This window comes from Serinus canaria (assembly GCF_022539315.1).
Source record: "Serinus canaria isolate serCan28SL12 chromosome 7 unlocalized genomic scaffold, serCan2020 HiC_scaffold_29, whole genome shotgun sequence".
Lineage (NCBI taxonomy): Eukaryota > Metazoa > Chordata > Aves > Passeriformes > Fringillidae > Serinus > Serinus canaria.
Window position 1 is genome coordinate 4,639,987 of NW_026108147.1, and position 14,632 is coordinate 4,654,618.

A 14,632-nucleotide genomic window follows, 5' to 3' on the forward strand; every position below is an offset into this window, starting at 1 on the left:
AAAGGTTTTAAATTTAAATAATTTTTATCTCCTCTGCCCACCTTTGGAGGCATTTTTCCAGATGAACTCAAATTTCTAGAGAAAAGAGACCCCTTCCAGAAAAACACTTTTGATAATGCAAAAGAATTCATTGGATGAGTGGAACTGACTTCACCAGGGAACTTATCCTGTTTGAATGTTCTGTTGGGTTGGATCAGCTGAATTCAGAAATAAAACCAAAACAAAACAAAACAAAAAACTGCATTGGAAATGCAAATGTTCTTGGGGAAAAAGAAGAATGGGAAACTCTTGGAAGAAGTCTTGGCTGGGGACAGTGCTGGAGACCACGGAAGTCTCCGGTGTCACCACAGCCCAAGCTCTGGATGCTCCTCAGCATCTCCCTTTGGGAGGGATGGAGGGATGGAGGAACTGCTGCCACCACCTTGCTCAGGTGACAAAATCCCTGGGAAAAGTGTTCATGGAAGCCTTTGCTCCCTCGAATTTCCATTCTGGGATGAAATCTGACCGACACACACCCAGTGCTCCCGCTTCCTGCAAAATCCCACTGGACTTCCCGAGACAAGAACATCTTTTCACACCCCTTACTCACACTCTTTTTATCTACAACCTAATTTTTACCCATTCATCTCAAAAGGAGAGCACAGTTTTGCTCGGGCTTTCCTTTTTTTTCCCCAGTGAGGCCTCCCTCTGCCTGAAATCCCCAAAATCGCTGACACAGTGTGCTCCTCCAGGAATCCAGAGCCTTTCCCACTGAGTTACAAGCTGCCAAGGAGGCTATATTATAACAAAAGGAGTTTTTATATCCTCCTGTAGGCAGAAAACTGGAAACTGCCACGAAATGTGCATTATCCAAAGGGGATTTGTTGATGGATAGAATCAACTTATTTAGGAAATTTCCAGCTGATCTGTAAACACGGCCCAGAGAAGGACAGAGACAGCAAGAGTGGTGCAGGCGGTGTCTGAACCCTCTTGGCCCCCATCCTGGGACTTAATACCTTAATAACTTGTCCTTATGAGTCACTGCAGGGAAGGAGCCAGCACTGCTCTTGTCACACTGGGTCAGTGGACTGAAAGGCTGTCACGGGCTGAGCAGCTCAGGATGGGGCTGGGTGAGACATGTCCAGCCTGGCAGGGATGCTGCTCTTTGCTAGGGACCTTGTTTAGAGGATTGAAAGGAAAAATAACGCAGGGGGAAATAAAAAAGTAGGTAAAGATAAAAAGGAAGAGGTAGGGAGTGACAAGTTTTAGGCAAACACCTCCGTGAATTGTCTCACCAAAGATCTCCAGGTCCAAGAGATCAAACAGTCCCTTCTGGCATTAAACTTCTTGATTAAATCAGTGACGAGCTCTAATGGCTCCCAGGAGGCCAAGTCTGAATTTTCACCAGACCAGCAGGGTTTGGTCCATCCCAGATTCCCTCAGCTGTACAAAGGAGTGCCCACAGGCTCTGCCTCTGCACCCAGCAGGAACCTGGGAGACAAATGCAGGCTGTGACAGCAAAAAGAGCTGGCAGCAAATGACCACAACTGACACAGGGTTAAAAATCAGGGTGAGGGGTGATTTCTTTTCCCCTGCCTTTTGTTTCTGCGTCACTGGACACGCAATTTTTGCAGGCTGAGCTACAGTCACACAAATCCACTCCCTCCACTCCCTTGAGCTGATTTCCCTGAGCAGAAGCTGATAGGAAAAGAAGGAAAGGCTCAGGGAAACAGCAAATCTTGACATCTGTGTTAGACTGCGCCCACGAGCAAATCCTGCACGTCCCAAAACAAACCTGAGGGCAAACAGGCTTCCCTTGGGGGAAATCCACATCGCTCACACCCAGGATTCGCGGGTGAACCCAAACTCTCCCTGCAGCCAGCAAAGTGTGTGTAAGAGCAGCACCTTGCGAGTTCCCGGCACAGAAATCTGCCAAGTGCAGCAGCAGAACCAGGCTGGCCGTGCTGGAGCTGTGCAAGAGGGGAGCTCCATCCCCCGCTGGCTCCCGGCTTCCCAGGACGCCTTATCCGAAATCCTCCCGCCCAGCCCGGCTCCTGGCACGGACGTGGGAACAGGAAGGAGCCCTGCGAGATGTTCGGGTCCCAGCCCACGTCTTGTAAAGAGACACCAGCTCTGCCCAGACATGGGGGCCGAGTTTTCCCACCCCAAAAATTCCCCTAGAACGGGGCTTTCCTCTGCAGCTCGCCATGAACTTCACTTCCTTGCCAAGAGTGGGGGTAAGAGGGGAAAGAATCTGTCATACACTATTCCTCTCCCAAGATCATTCATCCTTCTTTTCCTCAAAAAAGGGAAAATAAAAGGGAGAGAACCAGGAATGGCTTGATAATATAATTTAAATATATCTATTTTTTTCCACTCCCCAATTTTCTCTGCTTTGTCCCCTTTCTGCTGACAGGGAGATCTTCCCAAAGGAAAAGCAAAAGGGAACAGAGTAAAGGAATTAAAGAATTTGTCCCCAGAAATATTTTTCTGCTTTTCTCCTAAACCTGGGAGACTTTTATGTGACTATTTCAAAATGAAGATTTGGATGGGGTTCTTTTAAAGTAGACATAAAAATACAAGAAGTAAGATTTCTTCCATAGTTAATTGTTCCCTGAAAAGAATGCAGAAGATCTGAAAGAAACTGGGAGTTTCACGTTAATTTCCAAATTAAAAATGTAGACATATCTACAGTTCATTACTTCTTCGTGGTGAGGAACACTGAAGAGAAAATATTCAAAACTGCAACTTGCAAGAAACAGCGATCAGGATTTTTGTGTGAGGTGTATTTTCCAGCAAAAGCATTTTTAAAAAAGGAAAGAAAAAAAAAAAAAAAGAGAGAGAGAGAGAGAGAACAAATCTTATCAGTGACATGTTTTGGTCCCTGCTATCCAACAGCCTCTTGAATTTTTTAACCCCAGAGATTTGTATCTAGGTCAAGAGTCCGCCCGCCCTCCTCCCCCGGTGCAAGACCGAGCCTATCATTCCTCAGGTTGGAAATGCCTTTTGCAAAGCCCTCCTTGGGTCAGCGATGAGACCGAGCTCAAGGCCAATTCATATTCCATGTGAATCGCTGGTCCAGTCCTGGTGACACCGGCCAGGATATCAAATGTACCCCAAACCCGGCCTGCTTGATGATATCTAAAACATATGGCACGGCCACAGGCGCGGCATTCCCATAGCTTCACGTGTGCGTGTTACTGATACGCTGCGTTCTATAATGAAAATATTGGGACACGTTGGATTGCTGGCCCCCTCCCCCTCCCCTCTGCCTGCAAGGATTTCATCACATGCCTGCTCCGCTCCGCTTTTGGGATTTATCTCCAAGAGCTCCGTGCCCGGCAGATGTTTGCTCGCAAATCGCTCTGCGACGGCCTTGCCTCGCTCCTGCAGTGCTCCCTGGGAGCTGGTGCTCCCCATTCCCCACAGGGGCAACACTCCTGGGAATGGAACTGGGAGCAGTGCTGGGAACATGCACTGGGATTGAGGAAACCCCATCTCCATCCTCCGCATTCAGTCTGTCACACAGCAGAACGACGGTGCCAGCACTGAGATGTGCCCAAGGTCTGGGGGTGTCGGGGTTCAGCACCCACAGACGGAGCACATCTGGCTGGCTGACCCAAAATTGTCACTTAAAGCCCATTTTTCCACCAGCAGGTTCCCATCATCACAAGACAGCACACGAAAGCCATCTCCTCCAGCGGCCCACACGTCCTCAGCTGCACGTTGTGTTTCTCTGTCTGCCAAGGCACCACCAAACCTCCCTCAGTCCTCATCCCCTGAAGTGTTTTTGCACAAAGCAGAGCAGTCACACTTTGGGGCTTTCAAAATTCTCATGTCAGCAAGGTCATGGCTGAAGATTGATCTTTTGAAACACTTGTAGCGACCCTGCTGCATCAAACTTCTGCTTTCCACCAAAGAGAAATTTCCACGCTTGTGAAAACTTCCTTTAGGAAGTTCTCAGCTTCCTTGAAAACAAGGCGTCTATTTGCAACCATATTATTATTATTATTATTATTATTATTATTATTATTATTATTATTATTATTATTATTATTATTATTATTATTATTATTATTATTATTATTATTATTATTATTTGCTTTTTGAATCAGTTTTTCACTGTGTGATCCCCATGAAAATTTTAGACCCCACTTTCAGAAAGAAAAAATAAAACAGGGAGCAACACTAATTACAAAATATCAGAGCTCTGGTTGCACAACCCGCCATGAGACGCTGACGTTTCTGGCTGTTAATTTGGGCATTGCCTCATAAGCCAGAAGGTATTTGTCCCACCAGCCATGCCAGAGGTTTGGGAAGTGCTGTCTGTGCCTGCGTGGTGCTGAGCTGGAGACCCTGCATCTTTGTGAGCCACCCAAACTCGCAGCTCCCAAGGCAATGCCAGCCCGGGATACACCGGAGCAGATGGAAGTGTCATGCCCCAACCAAAGCTGCTCATCACCCCTTTTGGTTTTGGTGCAGGCAAGTTGTCTCCATTCTCCTCAGGCTGCTTTCCCTGCTCAGAAGAGTTTTCCAGGGAAAACATGGTTTTATGGAGGTGAGCTCTGAGGAAGTGGCTGCTCATGTGCTTGCGAGTCGCTTGGTCCTCACGGAGGACTTTGCATGGAAATCTGGTAGTTCAGCTGGAATTTATCAGAAATGTCCCCCTGCCTCCTGGTGAGACCCCAAAAAATCAAGAGGGACAAGTGTTTCCCTGATTCACTGTGGAATGTGCTGTTCCCAGGATGTCACCCTTGAGCAGGATGGTAAAGGGATCTTGTAAATTGAGGATCCTTGAGACATTCCTGTTTTTTTCCCCCCAGTCCTTCCAATAATTAATGGATCATCTGTCCTCCTGCTTGGATCTGAGTTTCCACCCAAAATCTGTTGCCTCTCTCACTTCATTTTCTACTATCCCCGAGCAAATGGCTCATCCCACTGCTTTACCCTTCCCTCTGGGACGAGACAGAATCATTTAGGTTGGAAAAGGCCTCAAGATCATTGAGTCCAACTTGATTCCAGAGCCCTCCATGGCACCTTTATCCCAGCCCTGAAATATCTGCCACGAAGAGCTCCAGAGGAGCTGCATTAAATCCCACCAGACACATCCATTTCCAGAGCCCAGGGCATCCTGTGCAGTGAAGTGCCTCCAACTCTAATTCCCTCTAAATGAAAGGCTGCCCAGCAGCATCCTGGAAATCAGGCTTTGAAGCTGGCTCGTGGCTCCCTGAGCCTATTATTGCTTTTTCAGATATTCCCCACTCCCTCAAAACTGTGCAGATGGCTCTGTCACGAGTGCAAAGGCAGCGCTCTCGGTGTCTTCCCCACACAGGAGATGTAAGCCAGCTCATACAGAGGATCTTCCAGCTCCATTTCCTCCATGTGTTATTTTTATGTATCTTCCAGGGAAATGCGACTGGAGAATTTGAATTTAATAAGTGCGGGATATGGGGCGCTATTAAGGCTTCAAAGCACCATCAAGCAACAGTGATGGATCAAAGGCCTACGAAAATATTGCATGGAATTATTGGCCCTTGAGGAGAGCGAGACACGACAAATGCCTACTGGATCCCTGCTCCAGCCCCCTTGGAAGGAGGGAATTATTAAAGGTCGCTGCAAAGCCTGCTGAGAGCAACATAAAGTTTTCTGCTGAGTGTGCAGGTTGTGGATCAGACCCCGAGTCACCTGACAGGGCCGAGAGTGGAACCGACAGCGAACTCGAGCCTTGCCAAAAGCGCCAAGGAGGAGGAAATGAAACCTCACCGCCGGATGGATGCCAGAAAAAAAAAACCAACAACCAACAAATTGCAAAGCTCAACTGATAATGAAAAAGCTGGGGGAGGTTCAGGACGAGGACAGGTATATTTTATAGCTCTACTCCTCCAGCAGCCACTTCAAGGATTTTTTGAGCTAAAATACACAAAAATGCACAGGTTGGGCTGCTCGTCCTCCTGGTGGAGAGAGCTACCAGGGAGCGGTATTTAATTCCAGGGTTGGCTCACATGGAAGCTCGGCCATATGCACAGGCTGCAGCTGCTGCCCAGGTCACCTCCTGGAGAAGGTTTGAGCTCATGCACCACCTCCTTAATTTCATGCAGTGATTTATACATTTGAAGCTGACCACGGAGGATTTTGTTCTCTCCCACTGAGACCAAAACCTGTCCCACTATGAGGATGCATCCAGCACTGGAATGCACCCTACAGCTTCAGCCAAAGGAGTGTTTCTCAAGGCCACCCCTCCTGGGAGATGCTGCAGGCAGGGTGTGGGCAGCTGGGACAGGAATTCGAGCCCAGGAATTCTGCTGGAGCACTGCTTCCCACTGCCAATCCCACTGAGATTCAGGATACCTAAAGGAGGCCAGTAAGGAATCTGGAGAGGAAATTTGGACAAGGGCCTGGAGTGACAGGACGAGGGAGAATGGCTTCACACTGACACAGAAAGGGTGAGATGGGATATTGGGAAGAAATTCTTCCCTGTGAGGGTGAGGAGGCCCTGGCACAGGGTGCCCAGAGAAGTTCCATCCCTGGAAGTGTCCAAGGCCAGGTTGGACAGGGTTTGGAGCCACCATGGCATAGTAGAAGGTGTGGGATGGGACCTCCAAGATCCTTCCAACCAAAGCCATTCTGGGATTCAAGGACAGAAGCCAAGCCAAGCCAAGCACACCAGGGATGTGATGGGAAGGGTAAAGGATGTCCTGGGTGCAGCAGGCCCGGCAGGTTCATACCTGCTGCCTCATCTGGACATCTTCCCTGAGCCTCCACATGCAAATCCACAGATGTTCTGCAGGAATGCTCTTCCTGTGCCTCTGAGGGGTGCAGCTGTTTCCCTGATCGTTTCATTCCCAGTGTTTGGGCCGCTGTGCACACGTCCCTCACAGCAGTTTGGTGTCCCCAGGCCATGTGTCTGCAGCCACACCTTTGTCCAGGAGACCTCGTGCTGTGGCTCCTGACAGCCCAACAAACAGGCTGGTGCCCCTGAGAAAACAGGCAGTCCACTCAATATTTCTGGAACAGCAGCTCAAACCCAATCACACTCATTTTATTAATTTTTATGGTTTCTTCTTTTAAATTCAAACAGCCTTGAGTTTTGAGGACTTGTTTGTTTGGCTTGGGGCTTTTCCACCTAATTGTTTTTGAAAGAAATAATGGCCCTTTCCTGCTTTTTCCTTCCCAGATCTCACTAGGAATGTCAAGCCTGGTTTCCCCTGGACTTGTTGAGGGTCCCAGAAGTGGAACTCGAGCTTTTGGGGGTCCAGTTGAGCCTTTAACAAAACTATCTTTTCTCCTTAAAGTTTATTCAGGTGCTCAGTTAAACAGGTGTTGTTAAAGACAAAGAAAAAAGCAGAAGTTTTAATCAGCCTAAGAAAAATAATTTCCTCTCTCAGCTGAGCAGCTTTGGCTCTCTCCCTTCTGATGTTGTGAGTATAGTTACTCAGTAATTATTATTTTTTTTTCTTCCTTAAATGGAAGATTTCAACCTTTCAGCATCAAATTAAACACCAAAGTGAAACCAAATCAGCTGGTAGCCAAGAAATTTGATCAGAAGGCACCAGCCCATTGCTGCAGCAGAAACCTAAACTGCAACACATGGAGGTGAAGGACTCAGGGTGCCTGGTTTTCCAAAATAAATCATATTTTCCTAGGAATTCTGGCACATTTCACAAAATGTTGCTCTATTTAGAAAAGTAACTTTTTTCCCCTCCGGAACTGTCAGGTTTTCCTTTGTCTCCTTGGAGAGGAGTTCACCAGTCACCCAGGGCATTGTCCCTTCCCTCTTCCAGGCCACTTAAATCCTGGAAAGCAATGCCCAGAGGACCCAGACCCTGAGGCAGAAGGTTGAGCTCCCTGGTTTAAAATTCAGGGAGGACAAGCCCAATTGCCAAACCAGCAGAACTCTGGTACAGGGAACCCAGGTCTCATCTCGATGATCCCACCGGGAATAGGAACGCTCCAAAGGCAGGACTTCTCACTGCTGGGAAAGAAGAAATCATAGGGGAATTGCAGTGCTGTGGGATGAGGCATGAGGGCAGAGCTTGCCCATTTTTATCCATGGAAATGAGAGTTGCAGGTCTTGCAAACTGTGAGCAGCTTGCTCAGGTACCTTCACCAAAGCCAAGGTGAAGTTCAGGGCTGGCCAAAGAACCAGCAAAGGACTGATTTTAACCAACTCCATCATCTTCTCCAGGAAAATTCCATTTTTCCTGCTTGAGAAACCCCAACAAATCTTCCCTTGTTTGGCCCTGGCGTTCAGAATTGTGACTGTTCCAAATCGTGGCAATTCCCAAAATCCCAGTGGGCTCCAGCAGGGAAAATGGCTCCCAGCTCTCCAGCTTCCTGGGAGCAGTTTTCCCTCTGCAGGCAGAGTTCATGGTCATTGTTTTGGCTTCCCTCTCCCCAACATCTGACCTGCCAGGTGCTGCACCTTGGTGCTCACATTCCCGAGCCAACAGTTCCATTCCATCCCCAAACTTTGCTTTGAGAGAGGTTCTTCCCTGCACCCATGAGGAAAACCATTAATTGCAACAGCAGCTTAATTACTCCAGGGCTTTCCTTTGTTTTTCCCAGTACCTTGTTTCTATCTTTTCACCTCACAATGCTGTTAACTACAAGGCTGGCTCACCTCTAGGATTCTGCTTAATCCTCAAAAATATTGGAACGCAGGAATACAAACAACGGGCTTGGAGCAACCTGGTGTAGTGGAAGGTGAAACATCCCCTTGAAGGTGGTGTTGCAATCCAAAAAAACATTAAGAGAAGCTTGACCCTTCCAGCCATTCCTGAATGCTGTGGAACACCCAGGCTAGCTTTGGATTCACCTTTACATTAGTGGGAAGCCCTTCTTTCCCAATTTAACAAGGCAGGAAATGGGGGAGGAAAAGGTGAGGAGAAGGAAATATTTCCTGTGCTTTGATTTTCCAGCTCATGAAACAATATTTTCGTTTTTCCTAGCCCAGGTTTTTAAGCTACAGTTGCTACTGCTGCAGCCACAATTAATATTCCACCTTCCAAAAAGAGAGGAAAAAAGAAAAAGTTTTTTGCCGTGGATTCTGAGAGAGACGTTCCACTCCGACCTGCAATTAGCGGTGGCCTCAGGCAAATGATCCAAAATAGAAATGTTATTTTTGGACTGGTGATAGCCAGCATGTTTTACTCCCGAGAACACCCCTTCTCTCTGCTGTGTGCTGTCATTAAAAATAGAACCCACAAGGGCCACGCCGCTGCCTTTGGGTTTCTTCCCTGGGGCAGGACACACACTGCCATCCCAGTGCTGCCATGCCAGTGCTGCCTTTCCAGTGCTGCCATCCATCCCAGTGCTGCCATCCCAGTGCTGCCATCCCAGTGCTGCCTTTCCAGTGCTGCCATCCATCCCAGTGCTGCCATCCCAGTGCTGCCATTCCCAGTGCTGCCTTTCCAGTGCTGCCATCCATCCCAGTGCTGCCATCCCAGTGCTGCCATCCATCCCAGTGCTGCCATCCCAGTGCTGCCATCCATCCCAGTGCTGCCTTTCCAGTGCTCCCATGCCAGTGCTGCCATCCCAGTGCTGCCTTTCCAGTGCTGCCACCTCAGTGCTGCCATCCATCCCAGTGCTGCCTTCCATCCCAGTGCTGCCATCCATCCCACTGCTGCCTTTCCAGTGCTGCCATCCACCCCAGTGCTGCCATCCCAGTGCTGCCATGCCAGTGCTGCCTTTCCAGTGCTGCCATCCCAGTGCTGCCATCCCAGCGCTGCCATCCATCCCAGTGCTGCCATCCATCCCAGTGCTGCCACCTCAGTGCTGCCATCCATCCCAGAGGTGCCATCCATCCCAGAGCTGTCATCCCAGTGCTGCCATCCATCCCAGTGCTGCCATCCATCCCAGTGCTGCCATCCATCCCAGTGCTGCCATCCACCCCACTGCTGCCATCCCAGTGCTGCCATCCATCCCAGTGCTGCCACCTCAGTGCTGCCATCCATCCCAGTGCTGCCTTCCGTCCCAGTGCTGCCATCCATCCCACTGCTGCCATCCCAGTGCTGCCATCCATCCCAGTGCTGCCATCCATCCCAGTGCTGCCATGCCAGTGCTGCCATCCATCCCAGTGCTGCCTTTCCAGTGCTGCCATCCATCCCAGTGCTGCCATCCGTCCCAGTGCTGCCATCCCAGTGCTGCCTTCCCAGTGCTGCCTTCCCAGTGCTGCCATCCCAGTGCTGCCAACGCTGGGAATTACACGGATTTCTCATCTTGCCAGAAATCCCTGATCAGATCTGACATACTGCACCCCATGTTTGAAGCAGAACTAGGTCTGGCCCAAATTCTCCTCATCCTACTGACAGTGGTGTAGATGGCAATGGGTCCCCAACAGCTTCATGCTTGAGGTCCCAACCCAAAACCTGCACAAGACACTGAAGGTCTCCCTTCTTTTTCCAGAGGAGGAGAAATCCAGGCCTGATTTAATATATCCCTAACTTTAAACACCTGCCTGTGTCCTACAGGAATTAAAAGGGCTCAGAAGCACCTCTCCTCTCCAAGACATGCTCCAGTGAGGCAGCCACAGCTTCTCTGGGCTTCACAACCTTCACAGGGAAGGATTTCTCCCCAGAATCCCATCTAAACCTTCCCATGGCAGTGGGAAGCCATTCCCTGTGTCCTATCCCCCTCAGTCCCTTGTCCCCAGCCCCTCTCCAGCTCTCCTGGAGCCCCTTTAGGCCCTGGAAGGGGTTCTAAGGTCTCCCTGGAATCTTCTCTTCTCCAGGATGACGCTTGAAATTCACACCTTGCTTGGTCAAAGCTTGGATGGAGCTGCCACCTTCATAAAGGAGATGGACAAAGGGCCTGTGGGCATTTCCTGGGAGAAAGAGACATCCACTGGGAAAATCTCCAAGTCCTCCCCTTGCCTTTTTTTCCTGCAGCCTCCTGCCAAGAGAAAGAAAGCTCCCTATTTCCAGGCTCCTCAAGCACCAAGCTGAGGGATCCAGGTGGATCTGCCGGTCCCGCTGCTCCGGGGCTTTGGAAGGGGAGGAAGCAGAGGGGAAAAGCGGGCACATCAGCTGGTAACAGTTCAGAAACAGATGTACATTCCTGCACAGAGCTCCGGCCGGAGCGGATCCAATTTCTTTGGAAGCGTGCTCCGCCCCGAGCGTCTCATCCCTAAAGCCCGGCGGCCCGCACCTCCCGCCCCTTATCTGCGCCGCTGCTTTGCTTTTGATTATGAACTTGTCACCGCAGGGGGAGGGCTCTGGGGGACACGGGGCATGAGAGAACAAAGCCCGGCACCAGGAGGAGCAGGGACATCCCGGCTGGCGCTGCCAAGGCAGCACGGGAAGGTGCCCACGCCGGGTGGCTCCCGGTGGGTGATACACACGCACTGAGGAATTATCCCCTTTAAAAAGGAGGGGAACAGTGAATCAGCTTAATCACATCTGGCTGCGGCAGAGGTGGTTCGCTGCTGGGTGAAATTTGGAAGCAGGATGTTTCTAGAAGGAGAAGGGATGCTCTCCTCTCTCCTCTGTAGCAGGAGGTAGAGAGGAGGAGGAAGGCAAAAAGCACAACAGCGTCTGGTTTTCCTCCAGTTTGCTCCAAAACCGGGCGTCCCTGGCAGCTCCCCCAGCACAGGGGAGCTGGAGGAGCAGCCTGGATGCACTGAAAGGATATTACCTGCACTGTCAGGGCATCCAATCTTTTCCTGCTTCCCACGACAAGCAGAGGGAGGGGTGGCAGGAGGCTAAAATCCAAACCTTCTCCTCTTCAGCACAGAGAGGCAGAGGGTGATTTTCTGGACAAATCCTGCCCAGGGGACAACTGGACCATAGGCTTCCTATGGAGAACAAGCAGTGACCCCAAATCCCAATCCATACTCATTATTGTCAGCTAACACAAAGATCTGTGAGCCTGGTAAAGGCAGGGGAACAGCCTGATAGTGAGTGCCACATTCAAACATAGCATTACAATTCCACTAAAATTACTTTTTTATGTGGCAGTTTTTATTCCCGAAGCTCTCTCCCACCTTGCCGCGGCCGGAGGAAGGATGGATCCAGCCCAGCCCGCTTTGCCAGCGGCACCTTCGTGCTTCTTCCCCCACAAAGGTCCCCAAACTCCCCTTTCCTCCAGGAAAGCCGGATCACATTTCAGCCGGGGTTGGTCCCGCACCTTTGGTCTGCTCCAGGGCAGATATTTGCAGGATTGTCACTGCGGGGCTTAGTCCTGGCACCAAGCACTGCAGCAGCGGAGGGTCCAGACACACACACACAGCAGCTCCGGAGTGATGCTCGCTGGAGCCGGGCTCAGAGACTCCATAATTACCCAGCGGCCAAATCCCACCATAAATTTCCCCTAATGAAGCCTGCCTGATACTAAAAGGCTTTGCACGTTTAGAGGTTATGCACAGCAGCAATTCCCTTAGGGAGAAATCCTGCCTCGATCCTGCAAACACTCTCTCGTTTGCTGAAGCGAGGCAGGTTTTTATTTAATTTATTTACTTAATATTAGCTGTTTAACCCAGAGGTGCACGGGGCTGCTCTGCTGCTGCCTCTGTGCAGCCTGGAGAGGCACATCCTAGAGTGCCAGGAGCAGCAGCCACTCGCCTGGACCAGGATCATGCCACGTGGCCACAGCTTTTTCCCAGCACGGCTCCAGTGAAATGCCCAGGAGCTGTGGCCGTGCTTGTATGGGATTATCCCAAACAGCCCCTGCCCCCAGAACTGGGCATGTTGAGATCCATCCACACAGTCCAGCCCCAGAAGCCCTCTGTCACTTGTAGGATCAAATCCCACCCCATGGAAACACCTCACACCCTGGGAAATCAAGCCCTGCTTTCAGTGGTCATGGCAGGGCCATAAAAAGCTGGAAAATAAATGTTAGCAGGGCAGGGGGAGAGGAGAAGCACAACCAGCAGCTCCACTCTCCCTCCTCACCAGCTGGGATCATCTTCCCTTGCTCAAACACAGCCCAAAACATCCCTGCTCCCTCCCTGTGGGCACCTGTAGCCCTCTTGGGCAGGGAATCCCGGGAGCTCAGCCCTGCATCCCCCATCCTCCTGTGCTCCATGAATCCCTGCATCCCCCATCCTCCCGTGCTCCATGAATCCCTGCATCCCCATCCTCCTGTGCTCCATGAATCCCTGCACACCCCTGCCCTCCCGTGCTCCATGAATCCCTGCATCCCCCATCCTCCTGTGCTCCATGAGTCCCTGCATCACCCCTGCCCTCCTGTGTTCCATGAATCCCTGCAAACCCACGGTGCCTCGCCCCCAAAACGCAGTGCTATGAGCTGGGAACCTGTTTGCTGGGAAAATCAGGAATGGAGCCCCTCCAGCCTTTGGTGATGGCCTTCCTCAATACCTCAAAAGGATCCCAGGCACTCAGGAGGCTCCTAAATAACCCCAGCACAAACCAAATGCCCCTCACATGGGGTGGCATCAGCTTTGAGGTACGTGGTAGGCGCCATCCCAGCCCACTTGCACTCATGGAACTCCAGGATTCGGAGACCCCAAACCCTTCTGGAAGGGGGATTCGGGGTGTGAGTGGGAGCAGCACCCGCCCTGCCCGGCCCACCGGGGCCTTAAATCGGATTAAAAATCGATTTGCAGAATGGCCTCGCTTTCCGACTTCTGTGCTGCACCTGAAAACCTTTCCTTTGGAAAGCAAACACAGGCTCTCCCCGGGGGCTGCCTGGGGAAGGTTTTCCACTATAAACATTACCTACCAGCAGTGCAGCCAGCCCCAGGCAAGCCAAAAATTCCTTCTCCTACCAAGGAACACTTTCCAATCAAACCAGACATTATTTTTTCCGTTAATGAGTGTTGATACCTACTGGAAAACTTTGTAAAGAAATCCACGCTAAACTAATTCTTCTGATACAACACTGACATTTTACGAGTTTCTTTTGTCTTATTTCTTTTTTATTATTATTATTGTTCTATTTTATTTCCCTGCTCCGTACTGAAAACATGATCTTTGCCGCTCAGGAATGCATCTGTTCCTGCAATTTGGGCTGTGACTGAAATCAGAGGTCCAAATCTGATTTTTCTCTGTCTTAGCTCCACAGAAGCAAGAAGAGTTTTCCCACATTTCCCCCCACGGCGTGATGGAGAGGAAAAAAGAGACCTGTTGCCTTCTGTTGGATACATCAGAAATCCTGCTATCACAGTTTTTGTGTGCTGGGATACCACGAATTCAGCAGCAGGATATTCTGGAGAAAAAAATGTCCCCTTCCTACCTTGGCTGCTGATTCCCTAAAATGCACAGTTTAGCATTTAATGGAAGGGGGGAAAGTTGGGAGCAAATGGCAATGCATAGCCAGTGTTGCTTCTCCAGGGTCCTCTCCATGGGTTTTTCCATGAACTAATCGCTGCTTTCCAGCTGATCCATATTTTGGGTTCATCCAGGAGGAGTTTTTCCCATGCCCCCACAAGTAGGGGTTCAGCCCCTCTGCCCCCAAATCTCCACCATTCCCAAGCTTAGCGTGCCCCAGGGAAGTTCTGCCGCTCCAAAGTCACCCTGTGGGATGGGGAGGCAGGTCCCCACCCCATCCCTGCAGGACAGGGGGTTTGCAGCACACCCAGCACCAGGGGCTGGGAAATAGGGCCCCGTTCCATAGAAACGGGGCACACTCCCATGTGTGGGGGGCTCGCTGCCTCTGCACCCCGATGTGGGCACGGGATCTCTGCAGCCTGGCCACG